We start from the raw sequence: 22404 nt of genomic DNA, 5'->3' as shown, positions 1-22404 counted from the left end.
AACTTATATTTCTGTACAGGGTGAACTCTAAATGACTCTATAAAAAGGAATCCTGTCTTATTTCCATTGGTCTCGCCCCCCACACAAGCCTTTAGATGCTGTGACACCCTGTGGAGATTGGGCCTTGGTGGTCAGGTTACTCTAAACTTGGTATTGTTTGATTGGTCAATGGTTGTGGGTTTTGGGTCAAAAAGGTTACACCTTTAGATGTTATAAATGGAATTAAATGCCTTTGTTCTGTCTCTTATACTGTGTCCAGTACATGGAGGAAGGTTGTATGATCAATTCTCATTTCCTAGGCTTCTAGGCATCTGGCCTAGTAGACATCTCTCGGATCATTCTTAGAATAATGCCTAGTAATGCTTGTTAATGCTTTGTAACTTAATCTTTATGCCTTGTATGTGAATTCATTCATTTGACAAATTATTTAAAGACACTTGTATTTAGAATTAAATTCTCAAACATTTCTTGATTGCCTATTACTGCAACTCAACCATAGTCTCCTTGCATTTTCCTATTTATTTTATGTAATCGGATAAACATTTCAATACGCTAATTGCTTAGTCTTATTATGAGTCGCATGTGAGGTGTATATAATATGCATATATGATCATTATTACCCCCACTACTCTTTGTTTACAAATATTGGAGCAAAACAAGCTTATATTTGGGGTTCTGATTGGGTACGACAGTTGAACTTAGCTCATGAGATATTTCTAAGTTATATTCTTAAAAAATCAATTGGTACATATCATTAACTAATCCAAAAATTGATGTAGCAACTTCAGATTGCCCCTTTAAATGCAAAAATACACAAGTTAGATCTGTGGGATTGCTCATGAGCTGTAAAAAGAGCCGTAAATAGACGCACTCAGGGGATGTGCTCCATATTCACCCCCCCCCCCCCCCCCCCCACACACACACACACACACACACACTGTAGTGACGGGTCACAGCCATATTACTGTCTGGGAGCTGCCTGCCGTGAATGTGTTGGCTTTTGAACAATATAATAAATGTAACACTTTTCCATCTCCTAAATATTTCAGTGGGAGTGGTTGATTTGGCCCATCTTCATGATGTGTTCCACACTGTTTAAAATATTTCCTCAAAAATCTCCATGGTTGGGTCCTTGCTCTCAACGGCGTCATACATTTTGACTAATTTGACAAGGGGGGAAAAAAAACGTAACAATAAAGGATTACGCCGAAATAATGAGTGAGGTGGATTGAATTTGCTTGCTTTTAGATTTACTAAGCTGTGGTACAAGTCAATGAATTATTGTCAGTTCATTTAGAAGGTGTGTGTGGGAAATTCAGGCTGCATACAGTACATGCAGCAGTTATCCAAAAAATAAATAAATGGGCTGTGTCAATGCAAATAGTCCAGGTGGCCATTTGATTAATTGAAGTGGGTCTAGAGTTTCCGGGTGATGGTGATGTGAGCCATGACCATCCTTTGAAATAACTTCATGGCTACCGACATGAGTGCTACGAGAAGGTAGTCATTTAGACAGGTTATCTTCGCTTTCTTGGGCACAGGGACTAAGGTGGTCTGATTGAAACATGTAGATATTACAGACTCGATGAGGGAGAGGTTGAAAATGTCAGTGAAGACACTTGCCAGTTGGTCCGCTCATGCTCGGAGTACACATCCTGGTAATCCATCTGGCCCCATGGCCTTGTGTATGTTGACCTGTTTAAAGGTCTTGCTCACATCGGCTACGGAGAGCGTGATCACACAGTCGTCCGGAACAGCTGGTGCTCTCATGCATACTTCAGTGTTGCTGCCTCGAAGCGAGCATAAAAGACTGGGCGGCCATTTGAATAATTGTTCAGCAGGCTTATGGCTTGGGGGTAAGAACTGTTAAGGAGACTTTTGTAACTACACTTGGCGCTCCGGTACCGCTTGCCACGAGGTAGCAGAGAGACCAGTCTGTGACTTGGGTGACTGGAGTGTTTGACAATTTTTCGCTCCACTACAGCCATGTCGATGTGAATGGGTGCGTGTTTGGCCATCCTTTTCCTGTAGTTCATGATCAGCTCCTTTGTCTTGCTCACATTGAGGGAGAGGTTGTTGTCCTGGCACCACACCAGGTCTCTGACCTCCTCCCTATAGGCTGCCTCATCGATAGTGTTAGAATCGTGCTTGCCCACACAGTCATGGGTGAACAGGTAGTACAGGAGGGGACTAATCATGCACCCCTGAGGGGCCCTCATGTTGAGGATCAGTGTGGCAGATGTGTTGTTGCCTACCCTTACCAACTGGGGGCGGTCCGTCAGTAAGTCTAGGATCCAGTTGCAGGGGGAGGTGTTTAGTCCCAACGTCCTTAGCTTAGTGATGAGCTTTGAGAGCACTATGGTGTTGAACGCTGAGCTGTAGTCAATGAACAGCATTCTCGCATAGCTGTTACTTTTGTCCAGGAGTGAAAGGGCAGTGTGGAGTCAGATTAAGATTGCGTCATCTGTGGATCTGTTGGGGCGGTATGCAAATTTAAGTGGGTCTAGGGTTTCCCAGATGATGGTGTTGATGTGAGCCATGACCAGCCTTTGAAAGATCTTCGTTGCTACCGATGTGAGTGCTACGAGGAGGTAGTCACTTAGGCAGGTTAACTTCGCATTATTGGGCACAGGGACTATGGTGGTCTGCTTGCCTTGAAGCAAGCATAAAAGGCATTTAGCCCATCTGGTAGGCAGCTGGGTTTCCCTTTACATTCTTTAATAGTTTGTAAGCCCTGCCACATCTGACAAGCATCAGAGCTGGTGTTGTAGGATTCAATCTTAGTCCTGTATTGAAAATATTCCAGTTTGTACTAGCAAAATAGTTCGGTAGCGTACCATCTGCGTCATCTGACCACTTCCGTACTGAGCGAGCAACTGGTACTTCCTGCTTTAGTTTTCGCTTGTAAGCAGGAATCAGGAGGATGGAATTATGGTTAGATTTTCCAAATGGAGGGCTAGGGGGAGCTTTGTATGCCTCTCTGTGTGTGGAGTAAAGGCGGTCTAGAGTTTTTTGCCTCTGGTCGCACATGTGATATGTTGGTAAAAATGAGGTAAAACAGATTTAAGTTTGCCTGCATTAAAGTCCCCAGACACTAGGAGGGCCGCTTCTGGATGAGCATTTTCTTATTTGCTTATGGCTTTATATAGCTTGTTGAGTGCGGTCTTAGTGCCAGCGTCGGTTTGTGGTGGTAAATAGAAAAAAATAAAAAATATAGATGAAAACTCTCTTGGTAGATAGTGTGGTCTACAGCTTATCATGAAATACTCTACCTCAGGCGAGCAATACCTCAAGACTAACTTAATATAAGACGTTGCGCACCAGCTGTTATTGACAAATAGACCACCACCCCCACCCCTCGCCTTACCGGACATAGCTGTTCTGTCCTGCCGATGCACGGAACACCCAAACAACTGTATATTATCCGTGTTGTTGTTCAGCCACAATTCGGTGAAACATAAGATATTACAGTTTTTAATGTCCTGTTGGTAGGATAGTCTCGAATGGAGCTGATCCAGTTTATTCACCAGTGATTGCACTTTGGCCCACTCGCCGACAAATTCTCACAAGGCACCCTGATCTCCGCCCACTGTATTTCCTTATTTTCTTCATGCAAATAACAGGGATTTGGGCCTTGTCTGGGAGCAACATTATATCCGATGCGTCAGACTCATAAAAAAACCCATCTTTGTCCAGTTCGAGGTGAGTAATCGCTGTTCTGATATCCAGAAGCTCTTTTCGGTCATAAGAGAAGGTAGCATCATGATTATGTACAAAATAAGTTACAAACAAAGCGAAAAGACACAAAATAGCACAATTGGTTAGGAACGCGTAAATCGGCAACCATCCCATCCAGCGCCTTTCTTTATTTCCTGCATATCTGGCGCCATTTCCTACATATCTGACATGAAAACACGTGGCATTTCTGGGTATGATTGGAAAAACCCTGGGTTACATTAACGTGATTTATGAGTTGCAGGTGGGGAATGGAAGATAGTGTTGGACCCATCTGGTAAAATATCCCCAGATAATATCTCCACTAGAATGACTGCGAAAACAAACTCTGTTACCAAAGCCTTGGTCTGATGTCACCAAAGACCTGCCAGAAAAATACATCATTTAAAAACACGTTTTTTTACAGCACCTTTGAAATTCTCTTTGTAACAAAAAGCACTATCTAAAATAAATATATTATTATGTGCATATACAACATACAAAATCAGTCAGGCTGACAGGGACAGGATTTCCACTCAGACACAATAAAAAAATTATATAGTTAGGGCTATTTTGAATTCGAGCTGTACGGCGCAGAAATTCATGCCTACCATGAATATATGAATACTAGGTATATACTGTACATTGAGATTACATGACAGAGTTTGTAGGCTAGAGTCTCTGAGGCCTAATACCCAGGAAATAGCCTGCAGGTACAGACAGGATCTGGCTAATCCTCTGCATCATCATCAGGGGCATCCCTGGGCTCTCGCTCTCTCTCTTAACAGAAATGGGACTGAATGAGCCTCCATACACAGACCAAAGTGACACACTTTCCACTCCACTGAACCCCTGACAGGTCCTTTATCATTAAACTCCAGTTACATGAATGATTGGGTTAAATAATACACGTGCAGAGAGGCATTAGAAGGCGCAGTATAAACTGGTGCTTGTGACTCAGCCGGTCGGTCCTATGCAACAACAACATCAGTCAGAAACAGAAGCGGCTCTGATAAACACAGTGTATGTTATCACTCCCCTCAGATGCTGCTAAAATGCTTTATTCGTTAGCTACTGTAAATGTGAAGTAGGCCATAAGTAGGCTTGAGGACACAAATGTGTTTGTCTCCTGCATGGATCTATGAATCACTGTTGCATTCTAGTAGTGCCAGGCTGTCCGAGGTCAGGATCACTGTTGCATTCTAGTAGTGCCAGGCTGTCCGAGGTCAGGATCACTGTTGCATTCTAGTAGTGCCACGCTGTCCGAGGTCAGGATCACTGTTGCATTCTAGTAGTGCCAGGCTGTCCGAGGTCAGGATCACTGCTGGCTGCTTCATTCATACAAGTCTGCTGCTCTGCCTCCTTCTGACACCATGCCTGCATGCTCACTGGGGATTTAATCTTTTTTTTTTTTTTAAGTTACTCGCTCTGAGGTATGGTGGTATCTGTCTTCGCTGTTTGAAACACAGAATGCAGGACTATGGAAGCTGGTACAAGCATTTCGCTACACTCGCAATAACATCTGCTCACCATGTCTGTGTGACCAATACAATTTGATTTGATAGCTCACCAGTAACATAGGTTGTAGGCAAAATATGATAAATAATTGAGCACATGAGGAATTGCTCTCCTTTTGTTTCTCATCATTCTGTACAGGTAGACTTATGAACAAAGTGAAGAACAAGACCCTTTTGGGATTGCATTCCATCCATTTCTGCCTCTGGGCAAAAACTTGATCGTACTGATATAATACTGTTTAATGAATACACACTTGGAAGATTACAGTTTCACCTTGACTACTTTGAGGCTTACTTTGAGGCTACTTAAACCCTTTACACTTGTGGGAATTGGCCTATATGGATAGGGCTAAATGGAAATATCTCTTACAGAAGAAACATGAAAAGCATATGCATAAGAATGGTATCAATTGAAAGGGAAAAGTTTGGAGATTATAGATAAATTATTAGACCAAAGTTGAGGACACAACAGTTCACCTCACACAAGATCCAAACATCACACTGTTGATTTTATGTGTATTTTACATGTATTGTGCTTTACACAGCATTAGATAACAAAATCGGATACATTCAGTAATATGATGAGAATATTCCAGGAATAGGTGTGGACATAACACAAGACAAAACAATTGCAAGGGTTTGAGTAAGAGGACTTACTGGTGTCTCCAAGTGGCCACACACCTCTCCAAAGTGTGCACAGTTCCTAAGTCATTTCAATACACTTTTATGACTCAAAGAAGAGTCTTCAACTATAAGGTGCTTTTTGGAGCTCTCCTAGCTGTGCTGTTGAGGAACTACAGCAAGCACACTTGTAGTTGTTTTGTTTGGAAGACAACTCTGCTGCATGCATGCCATCACACAGTTACTTCTGTTGTTTACGCAATCCAAAAACTGCCCGTTATAAATTGCAATCTGTGTGACGTGGGCATCATTTGAAAGCTTGTTCGATTGTCAACACGACTAGCTAAGTTCTAAAATACAATCTGACAGTGCGGGGGCAACCTCTCTCCGCACGCGGTGCTCACGTTCAGAACGTCTGTCAGTCAAAACCCATACAGCGCTGTGAAGCGTAGAGCCAGAGCTCTGACATCATTTATAGCCGCTGCGTTCCAATTTAGGTGCTTATCAGTGCCCAAATCTGCCATTTTCAACCAGAATACGGTTACGAGTGTAAACGGCTAGCGAGAAACAACATAGTAAACAGGGAATGTAACAGAATTCAAATTAAGGGATGAGAGAACTTTCAGCAACAACATATTCATGACTGTGATCTTCATTCAGGCAGAGCAACCTTGAATAGTTCAGGAGACACTTTCACATTCAATATGCAAACAATGTCTGACAAGCAATGTCTGAAAGAACCCAAACTCTTCAATCAAACATGAGGTGAAAAACCAAATACACAAGTCTGAAACCATGACTGTTCAATGCTATATCAGCTTTCCCCTAGACAGAGAACGTTATTCTCAGACGGTTCAAAACTGAAAAGCCAAATTGTAGCTTACAGCACGCTTGCAACTGCATACGCTTCAGAGAGAGGACTTGATTTGCAGTCCACAGGCCTTCCCAGACATGTCCCTCGTGGGCTGTAGAGCCATACTGTTGGCAGAACATACAGTACAGTATGTGTGGAAGGCCTAGCATGGCTTCTGCCAATAAAACAATAAAGCAAAACCAGTGCCTCTTTATCCTTCACAATCTCATTTTAATGACTGGGACAGACAACCGCTAGCCATACAGTCGGACACATTGTGATCGTCAGGACAGCCATCTCAGTACATTCAGAGTCAAGAGGAATAGGCTACAGCAGGGATGGGCAACCCTTTTGTAGGCCTGCGGACCAATACAATTTACTGTTGAGAGTTAGACTAATAGAATACACAAGGTTCAATTTCAAAATTTGGTTGTGCATTATCAGTCACTTAATTGGCCTATGTCAGCAAAAACATTTCATATTGGTAAGTTAGTCTAGCGGCCAACTATCGATCATCAGTTACCCATTGATCATCAGTTATCATATTAAAAACTGCAAACATTTGCCTCCACCCTATGGCAAAATGTGTAGAATTGCAGGGAATTTGCTGTAAAACTGTCTCCCACCCCCATCAAAGTTGCCATTCCCTGGGCTATAGGGAGGCCCACCTGCCATGCTCTCTCAGGAGGAGACGGGCACTTTATGTTGAAAACCCAGACATTATCTAAACGTCCCATTCTCACGATGCTGCCTGGCACCGTACATTCTGTTCCGGATGGAGAGAGGACATTCACGTTAAGAATAAGATCACTTTATTTGTCAATTGTCAGTTCAAACTGAAATGTGACTTCCACTTTTAGCCCAACCCCTTCGAAAGACACATACAGGTTTTTGGTTAAGTGCCTTGCTCAACTGCAAAACTTCAGGCAATGGTATCTAGGATTTGATAATTGCAACCCTCCGGTTGCCAGCTCACTTCCTGGCAGAATTTTCCTTCCGGACGCAGGATTCGAACTGGCAACCCTTTGCTGGCTTGCCTCTCTAACCGCTAGGCTACCTGCCGTCCCCGATCTCCGAAGCGGAGCAGCGTGCCATGCGGCAGTAGCCAACGGTATCTCAGGAGGAGGCGGTTAGATGAAAGGTTGTACCTCATTTCCACTGCAGCTCCCAGACAGGTACAACATCCCACTGAGCTTGAGGGGGCCGTTTGTCAAAGGCCTCTGGTGGACCATTTCAGGCACGACAAAGGACTTGGAACAATTATTGGCAGGAGGGAGGCCTCATCCCCGAGCCGGAGTCGCATCAGCCCGAGTCATTAAACCAAATTACAGCTCTTAAACTTCAATGGCATACAGGCAGAAAACACATCGATCTCAGATGAGGAAAACACCTCGCCATTGATTTTTTATTCGCATACATTTTTCACAGGTGACGTGACAGAGCAAACATTGGAAAGATAGTTCTGCCTTCTTCGAATGTATCAAACTTGATAAAAAGACAGATGAGTAGTGGTATGTAATAGAGAATGTGGCTTTGCAGAGTACAGTTTACCTACATCGAAGTAAACTAACGTCAAATCAACATCCTGACAAAATCTAAAATAAAACCAGGTGTTTAGATAATGACCAACTTTATAATCGGTTTGTATCATTTTATTTCCCTCTGAGCAACAAACTAGCTCTTGCTAGACTTTTGAAACATGTCTTTCAATAGGAATTCGTTAAGCTACAGATACTGATTTCCCAATGCTGTCTACTCTGAAATGTACATTTTTTTTCCAAATCCTGGCCTAGTTAGCAGCAGTCGTTCTCTCTGTAGGTGAGCTAATCCCTCTGCAGTGGATTACAGATGCAATGAGTATAGCCTACAATACTATATAAATGAGAGAGGGAAGCCCCGATAACAGACACACAAACACAAGTCAGCCTAGCTAGCCTACACATTGGCATCACATGTGGTTCCAGACAGCATAGCAGAGCACAGCCTAATCTACCGACTGCCTGCCCTGAGGCATGGAGAGGGGAGGCCCAGCCATCTGGAGAAACTCACTGCTAATGGTCAGAGGTGGAAGGATGTAAGAGACACACACACACATACATATAGGTACTAATACCAGTCTATTCCTTAAACCTGCAGCATGGTGGAAAACACATGAAAGATATGAAAACACGTGTCACCCGCTGACTGTAACAGCCACCATGGGTAAATAAAGATATGAGCTTTCACTGCATTTGGTTCGTCAATCATCTACAATTCCCAATTCCTTTGCTAAAATGTACAAGATACAAAAGACAATCTGAGAATATTGTTTTATTTTGTGGCTCTTTTGGTTTCTTTCTGTTTGTCCGTTGAGAGCTAATCTAAAAACCCAAAGGTGGCCAAGTTTGCTCAGCTGGGAACTATATTTCTGCAGTGAATCTTCAGATTCCTAATAGGAGTGTGATGGGTCCTGCATTTATGATACTTCAGGAATGCAAAGGAAATCATGAATTACTGTCGGAGTTTAAATGGGAGACGAATAAAAACAAATTAAATGGAAGAGGGAAAAAAATAGGTCCCCTGCAAAACTGCACGATTTGGCTATGGAACTTTATTTGAGTGAGAAACAACATTAGAAATGTATGATATTCATCATAGTGTTGAACTGGGGTGTTAATTAACAAGGCAGAACAAAATACAAATAGTAACTGTCTCATTGTAATCAATGAATTAGTTCTATTGATCTGACTGAGACTGCTTTTGATGAACATAGAACTGCTCTATAACATGACATACTGTATATGGGGCAGAATGGTGGATCTCTGTCTATGCAGATCTACATGTATCTGTCAAACATAGATACAGTTATAATCATTATTTCTCTGGATGGATCAAATCCATTTCATACTTATGTGGACCATGATCCATACCCAGATCATCCTAAATCAATTACTCTGACTTGTGCCTCTGAGTTTGATTAAAGGTGATAAATTATATTTACAAATGTGAGCACACACATGAGCCAGATCAATCCGGTAAAGCCAGTTATGTCATTTCAGTAATACCACCAGGAGTCGTGTTCTGCAGAAATTTATTCTGAAACATTCCAAGAGAAATGGAACAGCTAATTTAGTCATTTGCATTTTGAAGTTTCTCTTCCTGGAAAAACACTACTTAACATTAATTGTTTAAGCCTTGTGTTCCTGGCTGCTGAATTAGAAATTCACAGGAGGAGAAGAAACCCTCTTTACTTTGGGTCTGTGTATTTGTGTGCAATTAAAAAATATCTCAGTATCTGTGCAGTGGGTTATTACATTCCTGAGGGAATACAAAGTATATCAGTTTCTATTTAAGCAATAAGGCCCGAGGGGGTGTGGTATATGGCCAATATACCACGGCTAAGGGTTGTTCTTAGTGATGACACAACGTGGAATGCCTGGACACAGCCCTAAGCCGTGGTATATTGGCCATATATCACATATCCCGAGGTGCCTTATTGCTATTATAAATTGTTTACCAACATAATTAGAGTGTTAAAATGAAGTGTTTTGTCATACCCGTGGTATACGGTCTGATATACCATGGCTGTCAGCCAATCAGCATTCAGGGCTCGAACCACCCAGTTTCTAATGGACATTTGATTCCGGTAATTTCATTCCAGCCATACACCAATCCAGAAACAATTGAATTGTGAGAGTGTGTGAGGGAGTGAGTGAGTGTGTGTGTGTGCCTGTGTGCCTGTGTAAATGACCTATCTGATAATTTTATGGTAAGACAGACAATCACCTTAAATGTGCAACTATGGGTCATAGGATGGCATTACAGTAACAGTGACAATATCAGCTAAGCATCAAACCTGATTAGGATAATGGATAATGGACCATAACACACAAAACAGTTTCTCACTTGTAAACATTTTATGGAGCTACTGAAAAAAAGTAGTCCAGTTATGGGCCATTGGGCAGAGTGTTTGGGTCATATACATTTAAGAGCAATTCATTGGATTCAGTTTGATTGAAACTGGTGCTCTAAGATTTCATACTGCACTGCATGGGGTGGAGAGTCTTAATGATTGCCTCAGCAGTCTCTGGTTACATTACTGCTTTTAATTTAAAGCTTCCACTTCTGAGATGACCAAATAAAGGAGCTATTCAGACATATCCACAAGAGATGACACGATTTTACCACAGCAAGTGACATGTGGGAACAATGGGGGATTTAAGATGACTTGTTTGAAACGTTCTCAAAAAAGTAATTGGTGAAACCGACTATAAAACGTACAGTATCAACATAGTTATTTGTCTAGAATAGAATGGAACAGAATACAACTTTATTATCCATTGACATCAAGACACAAAACATGGAAGCTGTTGTCTTGTGAACTTGGCAATCTGTCTTGAGAGGCCAATAGAACTATAGACCTGGAAGGAACAGATCTGTGAAGTCAAAGCACATTTCCTGCTAACAGTTCAATTAAAGATGGATTACCCTAACATACATACCACTGCATTGATTCTCATCTATAAAGTCGCTTCCTCCCCAGTCAATACTCGCCTTCTCACTTACCACAAAGCAGATCACTTAAAAACAGCATCTGGCTAATTCTTACTGCTGTAAACTGGAGTAAATGGTAAGAACATACAGAAAAGAGACATTTGACAAACTGCTCCTCTCTCTGAGTTTATTATGTATTTAGACAGGCATAAAACCAAAGTTAAGATAGATGATGTGAATAAATTTGGGCAAAACATACAGACCCAAGTACTGTATTGGTAAAAGTTCAGGTAGAGGAAAGTATGCATCATCTAACCATATTGCATGGTGAGTGGTTTCTCTCTCTGCCTGGGTGAACATGGAAATGCCATTCTAACTTAGGTTGCTGCCACATTGCCCTGAAATCTCTCTGCTTCCTGGTCCAACACGGCAATGGGAAATGAAATAGCTGCTAGCTTAATGACATGTAATATGTCATGCTTGAGGACATTAGTGATAAGCAGCTCTATCAGAATGTATCTAATGTCTTCCTGAATATTTTTCGCTCCCCTTGCAGCAGATCAATAGGTTTTGTTCAACACATACACTTTCCTATCCACTAAATGTATATATTTTGGTTTGCTTTGCAAGATAAATTAAGTTTGTGTGAATCTTTCTCTGTGTGTATGTGTGTGTTTTTGTTTGTGAGAGTGGAAGAGAGAGAGAGTGTGTTCATTGGTTTATTCAGATCCCCAGCTTTTGCCAAAGCAGATGCTAATTCTTCCTGGGGTCCACACAAAACATAAAACATGACAAGTAACAAAACACATATATACTGATAGACAAGGACACACACATTCATTAATAGAACACTATAAAAACAATACAACAACAACAGAAATAATAGTACAAACAATACAACACCAGCTAAATAATGTGTTTGTGTGTGTGTGTGTGTGTGTGTGTGTGTGTGTGTGTGTGTGTGTGTGTGTGTGTGTGTGTGTGTGTGTGTGTGTGTGTGTGTCCTCCCAGTCCCTGCCGTTCCATGAAATGTTGTTTAATCTTTTTTTTAAGGCAATTTTGCTGTTTTCCTGAGTAATTGGAGATGGAAGGATCTGTATAATACTGTGCATTCCCGTGAATTCCCTTTGGACTTGGGGCCTGTGAAGTCCCTGGTGGCATATATATGGTTGTCTGAGCTGAATTGTGTTTGATTATGACAATCTGGAAATTTCATTTGAGCAATACTTCTCATGAAAACTAGAAGAGAACAGTTCATCTCTCGTCAACCCTCAACCAGGAAAGACTGGCATGCATGTTGTTGATGTTCTGCACGTGCAGTTAAGGGCAAGGCGTGCTGCCCTCTATTTGAGGCAGCTGCAGCTCGGTCTATTCTTTGTTGCACTTGACCATATTACTGGACAGTAATCAAGATGGGACAAGACCAGAGCCTGAATAACAGACATACCCCTCCCAATCTTCACCACAACTTTGTCAATATGACTTGACCATAATAATTGATCATCCAATGTTGTAGCTAGGAGTTTAGCTTCCCCAACTTGATCAATGCTCACACCCTTTATGTACAACTCCAGCTGAGGTGTAGGTCTTAGAGAATGTTTTGAGCCAAATACAATGCTTTTCGTTTTAGATTAATTTAAGACCAGTTTATTATTAATCACCCATTCTGATACTGACTGTAACTCCTTATTTAGAATTCCAGTTAGCTCACTGGCTTGGGTGGTGACATATAGAGTGTGGAATCATCTGCATACTGTATATACACCATATATACTTAAGTATGTGGACATCCCTTCAAATGAATGGGATTCGCTATTTCAGCCACACCCATTGTTGACAGGTGTATAAAAATGAGCACACAGTCATGCAAACTCCATAGACAAACATTGGCAGTAGAATGGCCGTACTGAAGAGCTCAGTGACTTTCAATGTGGCACAGTCATAGGATGCCACTTTTCCAACAAGTCAGTTCGACAAATTTCTGCCCTGCTAGAGCTGCCCCGGTCAACTGTAAGTGCTATTGTTGTGAAGTGGAAGCATCTAGGAGCAGCAACAGCTCAGCTGTGAAGTGGTAGGCCACACAAGCACACAAAACAGGACCGCAGTGCTGAAGTGCGTAAAAATCTTCTGTCCTCGGTTGCAACACTCGCTACCGAGTTCCAAACTGCCTCTGGAAGCAATGTCAGCACAATAACTGTTTGCCGGGAGCATCATGAAATGGGTTTCCATGGCCAAGCAGCCGCACACAAGCCTAAGATCACCATGCACAACGCCAAGCGTCGGCTGGAGTGCTGTAAAGTTCGCCGCTATTGAACTCTGGAGCAGTGGAAACACGTTCTCTGGAGTAATGAATCACGCTTCATCATCTGGCAGACCAATGGACAAATCTGGGGTTGGCAGATGCCAGGAGAATGCTACCTGCCCCAATGCATAGTGCAAACTGTAAAGTTTGGTGAAGGAGGAAAAATGGTCTGGGGCTGTTTTTCGTGGTTCGAGCTAGGCCCCTTCGTTCCAGTGAAGGGAAATCTTAACGCTACTGCATACAATGACATTCTAGACTATTCTGTGCTTCCAACTTTGTGGCAACAGTTTGGGGAAGGCCCTTTCCTGTTTCAGCATGACAATACCCGCATGCACAAAGGGAGGTCCATAAAGAAATGGCTTCGAGATTAGTGAGGAAGAATTTGACTGGCCTGCACAGAGCCCTGACCTCAATCCCTTCGAACACCTTTGGGATAAATTGGAACACCGACTGCGAGCCACGCCGACATCGGCCAACATCAGGACCCCGACCTAACTAATGCAAGTCCCCGCAGCAATGTTCCAACATCTAGTGGAAGGCCTTCCCAGAAGAGTGGAGGCTGTTATAGCAGCAAAGGGGAATCAACTTCCATAATGTCCATGATTTGGGAATGAGATGTTAGACGAGCAAGTGTGCACATTCTTTTGGTTATGTGGTATAGTAGTCATTCTAGCTTTGTGTATGAGGAGTGTATGACGAGTGGCAAATAATTTGTAAAAAAAAAATAGAGAAGATTAACGCCCAAGGCAACTTCGCTGAGGAACAGCCCACTGTATCTATCTGATAGAGAAGCTGTGTGTGTATGTTCGGTATGTACAGTGCCTTCTAGCCAACCAGCGCTTTTATAAGCCCAGTCATTGCGCAGTCATTCTTAATGCAATCATGTGTTAAAAATATTTCTGGGGCCTCGATTAATTGCTAATATTTGTATTTCTCAACTGGTAATTGGAGGCAGTATGCTGGAGGCAGTATGCATTTTGAAAACATATAGCAACTTAATTGTTTGAAACCTGAACGTTTTGCTACATATTATGAGTCATGTTTTACTTTACGTCAAAGTCGCCAAGGCAAAATCCTACCATATCGGTGGAGGCAATTATTTATTCAGACGTCCATATGCCGTTGAAACCAGTAGTTTATTTCTCTCATGTTCTATTGGTTTTCAACTTTCATTGTCCGGTAGCCAAATGCACATTCCTTCGTAGCCTACTGCCTTGTGCGCATTGCTACGCTAATAATGATAGTTTATCTGTTGCATCAGATTCATCGATTATTAATGATTTATTTTATGTAGTCTAGGCCTACTGGTTGTATCAATTTGGGATCTATTGTACTGTTTGGGATATTTCTTTCTCGAAAAGCTGACCAATAAAATAGGTCAACTTTTCTACTATGGGGTATAGCAGATTGACATAGGCTCATAGGCGGCGCGGCGCGTCTATAAGGCTTGCCATAATTATATAACCTAATTAGCCTACTCCTGGCTATACATAAATAAATACAAAATAGGCTACTAAAGCATGATTTGGCCACAGAGGATCGTTAGCTTCCCCTAGCCTTAAAAAATGGCATTGTTTTAAATCACATTGCCTACAGTCAGAAGGAAAGGCTGCACGGAGCAAATACCAAAGAGATTAGTGTTGAGTTGCTACTGTCAGTGAAAAGTAGAGAGGCCCAGGTGTTTTGCAATATTTCAAAATAAGAGAAGACAATGAAAAATAAGAGAAGACAATGAAAAGACTCCAATCTGTCTTTTAGTTATCAAAATGCTCACCTTAATTGAGTGAACAACACTAGGCATATGGCCTATCTTATTGGTACCAACCGAGCTCATCGGCCATGTCCCCAGTGAGTGCGCACCACGCATATACACTTTGTCATTGTTGGGTCAGTGCCACTTAAAAGTTTGTTTTTGGACAATAATTTCCTTTTCCAGTTTAGATGGACATCATATTCTATTAGTGTCTCCCCTTCTCGTAGACCTATTATATGGACAATGTCGTCAGGAGAGTAGGCTACCCTGTAATTTGTTGGGTTAAAAAATATTCTGCTAATGTCTCCAGTCATATAAAGTGCAGTAAAATTGCATAAATGTGTTTTTCCAGTGCTAAGAAAGAATAAAGAATGAACAGATCTGATATTGCCCCTATCCCAGCCTCTACACTATATTCAGCCATGCATTGAACGGTCTTGCTGCGAACAAGAATTGAGTTACTATCCTAAATTATGACTATCAAATCTACTCATCACATTACGAATAGAAGGCTATTTTACATTAATCTGAAAATGTGATGCATGGAATGCTTTATTATAAAGGAGGATTTTTATGGTGAAAATGTGCTTCCTCAAACTTGAAACTCACGCTCCGCCTATGCATAGGCTAGTGATTTTGCTGTTCATCAGTCGTCTTCTTGGATGAGGAAAAGTGCGCGGTAAAAGCACACCTCATTGCCTCTTCGACTTGCATGTTCTGCTAAGATTAATTACCATAATCTAAATGTGATTTCTGTCATTCTGAGCACCGTGGGTGGACGCCCTAATCAGGTTATGCACCCAATGCATATGGGTCCGGTACATTTCTCAAATGTCTGGTAAATTTAAATGCCTCCGGTTAAATGTCCCGCCACATTTTCATAACGGAAACCCTGCTCCAAAGTATTTTTCCATTGTTTTATGACATGTATCTTGGTTTGGGAATGTAATTGATCCAATTTAGTCAGTATGTCAACAATATGTCAACCAATCAGCTGAGCAGCCTGACTTGTTTGCATAATTTCTTTGAACCATACAATTTTTATATTTATCATCAATCAAGAGGGCTCTAACTGTTCTCGCAGTTCATTTCCTTAACAGGCACATACTTGGCAACAATTGTCATGAATACTTTTACAAATACTTCCAGTGCTGCATCTGGATTCACTTCCTCACACACATCAGACCAACATACATTTTCTTCAACAAAAGAGTCATGAGGAAACGTTTCATATGAACTCTTATAAATGACTTTAAGCTCAATCTTTGGCACTTTGGCTTTCCATGTTATTGCCACATTGTTATGGTCTCTACAGCCAATAGGAACTGATATTGCTTTGGAGCTAAACTCTGCAGCCTTAGTGAAGATATGATCAATACAAGTGGATGTCAAAGATCCAATAGTACAGGTATGCACTCTAGTTGGATGAGTGATAAGTGTTAGCACTTGGTGGCATATAGCAAAACCCTAAAATAATAGGCTTTAGATGAGGCAGGTGAACCTGCAACTAAAACACTTCAATAACACTTGACATGAGATCTTCTAGTATGAGCTATTTTTTTGTAATTTCCTGGGAGATAGACACAACATTATTCACAGTCCATCAACCAGTTGATTCCATTCCTTTACTTAGATTTGTGTGTCTTTGGTATATGTTGTGAAATTGTTAGATATGACTTGTTAGATATTTAAATGTAATTAAAAAATGTAACTTTTATTTAACTGGGCAAGTCTGATTTACAATGATGGCCTAATCCAGACACTTGTCATCTCCTATCTGGACTACTGAGACACGCTGTTGGCTGGGCTCCCCACTTGTGCCATCAAACCCCTGCAATTTATCCAGAATGTTGAAGCCTGCCTGGTGTTTAACCTTCTCAAGTTCTCCCATGTCACCCTGCTCCTCCACACACTCCAATGGCATCCAGTCAAAGCTTGCATCCACAACAAGACTATGGTACTTGCCTACGGAGCAGCAAGATGAACTGCCCCTCCCTACCTTCAGGCTATGCTCAAACCCTACACCCCACTTCGTTCTGCCACCTCCGGTCTGTTGGTCCTCCCACCTTTAGCGGAGGACAGCTCCGCTCAGCACAATCCAAACTCTTCAATTGTGGATTTCCAACTTCCCCCTGAAGCTAGGATCCCCCCCCCCCCCCCCCCCCCCCCCTATTACTAGCTCTGACTTTGCTGATAGCTACTTTATTGAGGAAAAATGTACTTACTATGACTGTGAAATGTGGTTGTCCCACATAGCTATCTTAACTGTGAATGCACTAACTGTAAGTCACTATGGATAAGAGCATCTGCCAAATGTCTAAAATGTAAAACAACCAATAATGACAAAGTGAAAACATGTTTTTAGAATTTACATACATGTTCACAACCCTGAGTCAATACTTTGAAAAGGCACCTTTGACAGTGATTACAGCTGTGAGTCTTTCTGGGTAAGTCTCTAAGAGCTTTCCACACCTGGATTGTGCAACATTTGCCCATTATTATTTTCCAAACTCTTTCTTTGCTCTGTCCAATTGGTTGTTGATCATTGCTAGAGAACCATTTTCAGGTCTTGCCATAGATTTTCAAGTAGATTTAAGTCAAAACTGTAATTCGGCCACTCAGGAACATTCACTGTCTTCTTGGTAAACAACTCCAGTGTAGATTTGGCCTTGTGTTTTAGGTTATTGTCCTGCTAAAAGGTGATTTAATCTCCAAGTGTCTGGTGGAAAGCAGACTGAACCAAGTTTTCCACTAGGATGTTTTAAAATGTTTTATTCTGTACACTCTGTCAATTAGGTTAGTATTGTGGAGTAACTACAATGTTGTTGTTCCATCCTCACTTTTCTCCTATTACTACCATTAAACTCTATAGCTGAAGTCACATTTGGCCTCATGGTGAAATCCCGGCAACTGAGTTACGAAGGACGCTTGTATCTTTGTGGTGACTGGGTGTATTGATACACCATCCAATGTATAATTTATAACTTCACCATGCTCAAACAGATATTAGATGTCTATTATGTTTACCCATCTACCAATAGGTTCCCATTGTATATGTATATGTATATATATATATATATATATATATATATATATATAGATAGAGATATATATAGATATATAGATATGGGCACCTATTGGTAGATGGGTAAAAAAAATATATATATATATTTTTTTAAATCTCTGCCCCACATGCCCTGAAAGATGGGTCACGACTGGTGTGTATGTGTTTGTGTGTCTCTGTGTCTGTGTGTGTGTGTGTCTTCGAGGCAATAGGTCCATTTGTGTGTACATGCAGCACACGTTCATCCCCAGTCTAAGGCCTGTAACAGTAATGAGTTGGATCAATGAGCTGATGTACTGAGGAAGAGCTTTCTGGGCTGCCTATACTAGCATGATACACCCACCAAGTGTCTGTCTGTTTCACACTCATCCTGGATGAGGCGACTGACTCAAAGTTGGTGGCAGCAGTAGCACAGCACTGAATACGAATGACTTGTCTTTGACGCAACAGCACTGACAAATTAGCCCAAGAAGTGAAATAGCTGCCTAGAAACCTACATTATTATATTGCTTCCACTGCTCTTAGGAATTAATGTGTTTATGTGGAATGAGTAAATGTGGTGGCTCTCTTTAGTGGTGTATTCATACGGGACATATATTCATTAATTCCATGGACCTTTTGATCATGAATGATAATAACCACCACACTACTAATAAAAATCACTCCTTAACCAGACATGCGACAGTGTTATTCCCTCTTCTCTGTAAATCCCACTTTCACTCATGGTAATTAATCAGTGTGATCATTAGGAACCAAACACATTAGCTGTAGCATTTCCCACTGCTTTCTTCTCCATTCTCATTGGTCCTGGTGGACTGGCTTTTTCCATCAAAACATATATCTTCCGTGTCGCTACTCGAAAATTAAAATGATTCTAACTTGACTATATACTGTAGATAGAACAACCAACTGTCTGCATTGACATACATTGCTTAAATAAATGACCATCCCCTCATCCTGAAGTTATTCACCATGGGGTTCTCTCAGAATGTTTCTCGTAACTATTTCACTATCTCTGATTGGACATCTGTTCCGGGACACTCATCTGAGCACAATTAATTGGTTCTTGTTAATCAAGGCCTAACGAATATCTTATTCCATATGGCAATAATCACAACGGCTATGAAGTTGTCACATGTCACATCATAATAATCATCCTACATTCATGACAATAATATTTATGAATGTGTCATCAGTTGTTCCAGTCCATCAGCGGCCGACTGGGTCCCAGAGGAGCCCTGTTCACCACGTTGTGTGAACAGCCGTGTCCAGTGTCACTATTCATCAGAGCCTGCGGGATAAAATCAATGCCTCCAGAATGGTGTTGCCCAGAAAGGAAAATGCAAAACACTGTAAATCAGAAAGGACCTCCTGTAGAGAACTATTAACTGTGATTGATCTGACTGTGGACTATGGAGAGGAAGCATGGCGTGTGCAGGGGAGCACTTTCAAAAAGAAGATGGGAATGAGATACGAGTGGGGCTGTGGCGGTCAAGAAATGTTGTCCGCTGGTGATTGTCAAGCAAATAACTGCCGGCCTCACAGTAATTGACCGTTAATTAACATAAACATGTTTAGCATCTCCTGGCTTCCATGCATAGCCTACAAGCCACTGATGCAGACTTTTGGAACATCTACATTTGTGACCGAAAGCCTCGATTTGGACTTATGTAGCAAAATTTGAAGTTGTGTTTTTTACAATGGATAAAAGTAGAGACTCAGAGCTAGAAAATTGTATATCATACACTGCAGTTGAGGAACAATGGAAAAGTAATTGTGCTTTGAAAGTTGATAAACTCGTAACACCACTTTTAAGAAAATGGCCCTTGAATGTTTTGGTACCCCTACTGGAGAGCTCTTCTTTGTCTACACCCACTCAGAATCGTTCACACCTTCTTAAGCATTAGCCCCAACCATCTCTTTAAGGATTCACATGTGAGGCCATGTGGTAAACACACCCTATATCAAATAAAATCTAAGTTTATTTATCCCATGCACAGGATACAGAAGGGGTAAATGGTACAGTGAAGTTGTTACTTACATAGTTGCAATATCAAAAAAAGAAAGCGTAAAGATTATTAGATGACGCTTATCCAACACACTTGTCTAAATTGATAGTTAATGTGAAGGAAATTCTATAACTACCCCCAAGCCACATCTAGCTAACATTAGGCTATAACTAGCAATGCAAATGGATTTCTGATCCAAATAATATTACTACACAGATCATACATGTAACGTTAGCTAGCGAGCCAGCAAGCTAACGTTTGCTAGCTAACTAACGGTATGCTTTGACTTGCAATAATAATGACTTTCTGACAAAATGAAAAACATATATCTGAAAAGGTAGCTACTGTAGACTCTCACCCGTATAAATGGATGACGGCAGACTGGAACCATTTAACTGTTTGTAGCTACAGTTCATCTTCTTTTGCCAGCATTGTGACAAATCACTCCGGTTCACACTGACGGGGGTGTGGGTAGAAAGCAGCCTGTTAAATTTTTCAAACGGATCTGTCGACAGCACCTGCTACATTCAAGGTATCAATGTTGTTGAGAAAAGTAGCACAACTTTTGTAGATCTCGATGGCTAATGTTATATCTTTCAAAAACATCACGGTAGAAAGGACTGTCAACACACACCGAACAGCTCACGTTATAGACAGAAGCATGTTACATGGCAGACTAATCCAAACTTATCTCCCAGAATGTCCAGACTATCCAATATCTTTGTATCTCTGATACAAAAGCTAGCTGGAAGGTTCCTCGCTTTTTCCATGGCTAAACTAACTAGGCTAGAAATGTAAGAATGTATTAGTATTTATGGATGGAATACAAGTTTTTATTAAGGCACATAAAAGTTCACATGTTCCAGAAAGCATTTTGATAAAAAATAAACGTTTATGTTTAAATGCTGCTCCTATGATGTAGTGACGTGCAACATTCGCCTAATTTCCTGAAATGAGGCACATTTTAAAAAGCCTAATAAATCCATTTGATATAGCCTACACCATCACAATAAATTCATTATTTATTCTGAGGTCTGAAGAAACATGATATGAAGAAAATGTAGTCTATTTCAGAAGAACAGAATAGCACACTCTGAGTTCTCCTTATGTTAGGCCCTGATCTGGCAATGCATTGTGGCTGTAGACTGCACTAGTTAATTTAGTAGACAAGATTTGCTTTGAATTCCGTGGCATTATTTTTCATTATTTTGTAGGATGAAGAATACAATCGAACATAGCTGAATGAAATAGAAAGGATATTTTCTCCAAACGATTTCCAGGGAAGTGCATACATGCGGCTATTCTGCTTTGAGCAGTTATCAAAGGAACAGGTCCTCCTGTATGCCTAATTTAAAGTTATTTATGCAACTTTAGTTGTGATACAAAAGTTGTGCTATATGTTTAGATTTTTAATACATTCTAAGGCTGCATGATGAAACTCTAATGATGATTAGAAAAAAATTGCATGAAAGGCATGAGCTCTGATTTGATTCTTGTGCATGCTGCACACACTTTATCAGTCTCTCATTCACAATTTGACAAGCACTTGATAATATTCTCACCAGGCCTCGAATTTCCCGGCAGCATCCCCCTTGTGTGGCCAAAGTGGCCGTTGTGCCCTTGGGCTGAATATAATAATTATAATACCTTTCTACCAGCTGATGTGCTCTGGAGCACCTCTCACTCACATGGCTCTCTCAGATATCTAAATTCTTATTAGCCAATGCCTGTCACGTGATTGGGTCCTTCTCACAGCTAAGAAGTAGGCTACGAGTGAAGACAGAGACATCGGGGACACAACTGTGAGCGTACCTCTTATCAAATTCCGAGGCGCATATTGAAGATGTTAGAAGAACTGTCCGTCAGGCAACAAGATGAGTAGGTCTAACGAACAGCAATAGCACTAGCCTATGTCAATCTACTATCCCCTGTAGTACAAACGTTTATCTATTCTATTAGTCAACTTTTCCTTTTGTGCAAGATGTAAATTGGGCTCCCGAATGGCGCAGCGGTCTTAGTGCAAGGGGCGTCATTGCAGTACCTGGTTCAAATCCAGGCTGCATCACATCTGGCTGTGATTGGGAGTCCCATAGGGCAA

At 41.2% G+C, this 22404-nt stretch overlaps 1 protein-coding gene across 1 annotated transcript in view; it reads right to left on the bottom strand.

The window, feature by feature from the left end:
* The window catches only part of LOC110529664 (patched domain-containing protein 1), a 37359-nt gene that overhangs the window by 6102 nt on the left and 8853 nt on the right, over positions 1-22404 (bottom strand). The window lies entirely within an intron of this gene.

Source organism: Oncorhynchus mykiss, chromosome 8, assembly GCF_013265735.2.
Source record: "Oncorhynchus mykiss isolate Arlee chromosome 8, USDA_OmykA_1.1, whole genome shotgun sequence".
Classification (NCBI taxonomy): Eukaryota; Metazoa; Chordata; class Actinopteri; order Salmoniformes; family Salmonidae; genus Oncorhynchus; species Oncorhynchus mykiss.
Note: the sequence above shows the minus strand (reverse complement) of the source record. Positions and strands in the feature narration are given on the sequence as shown.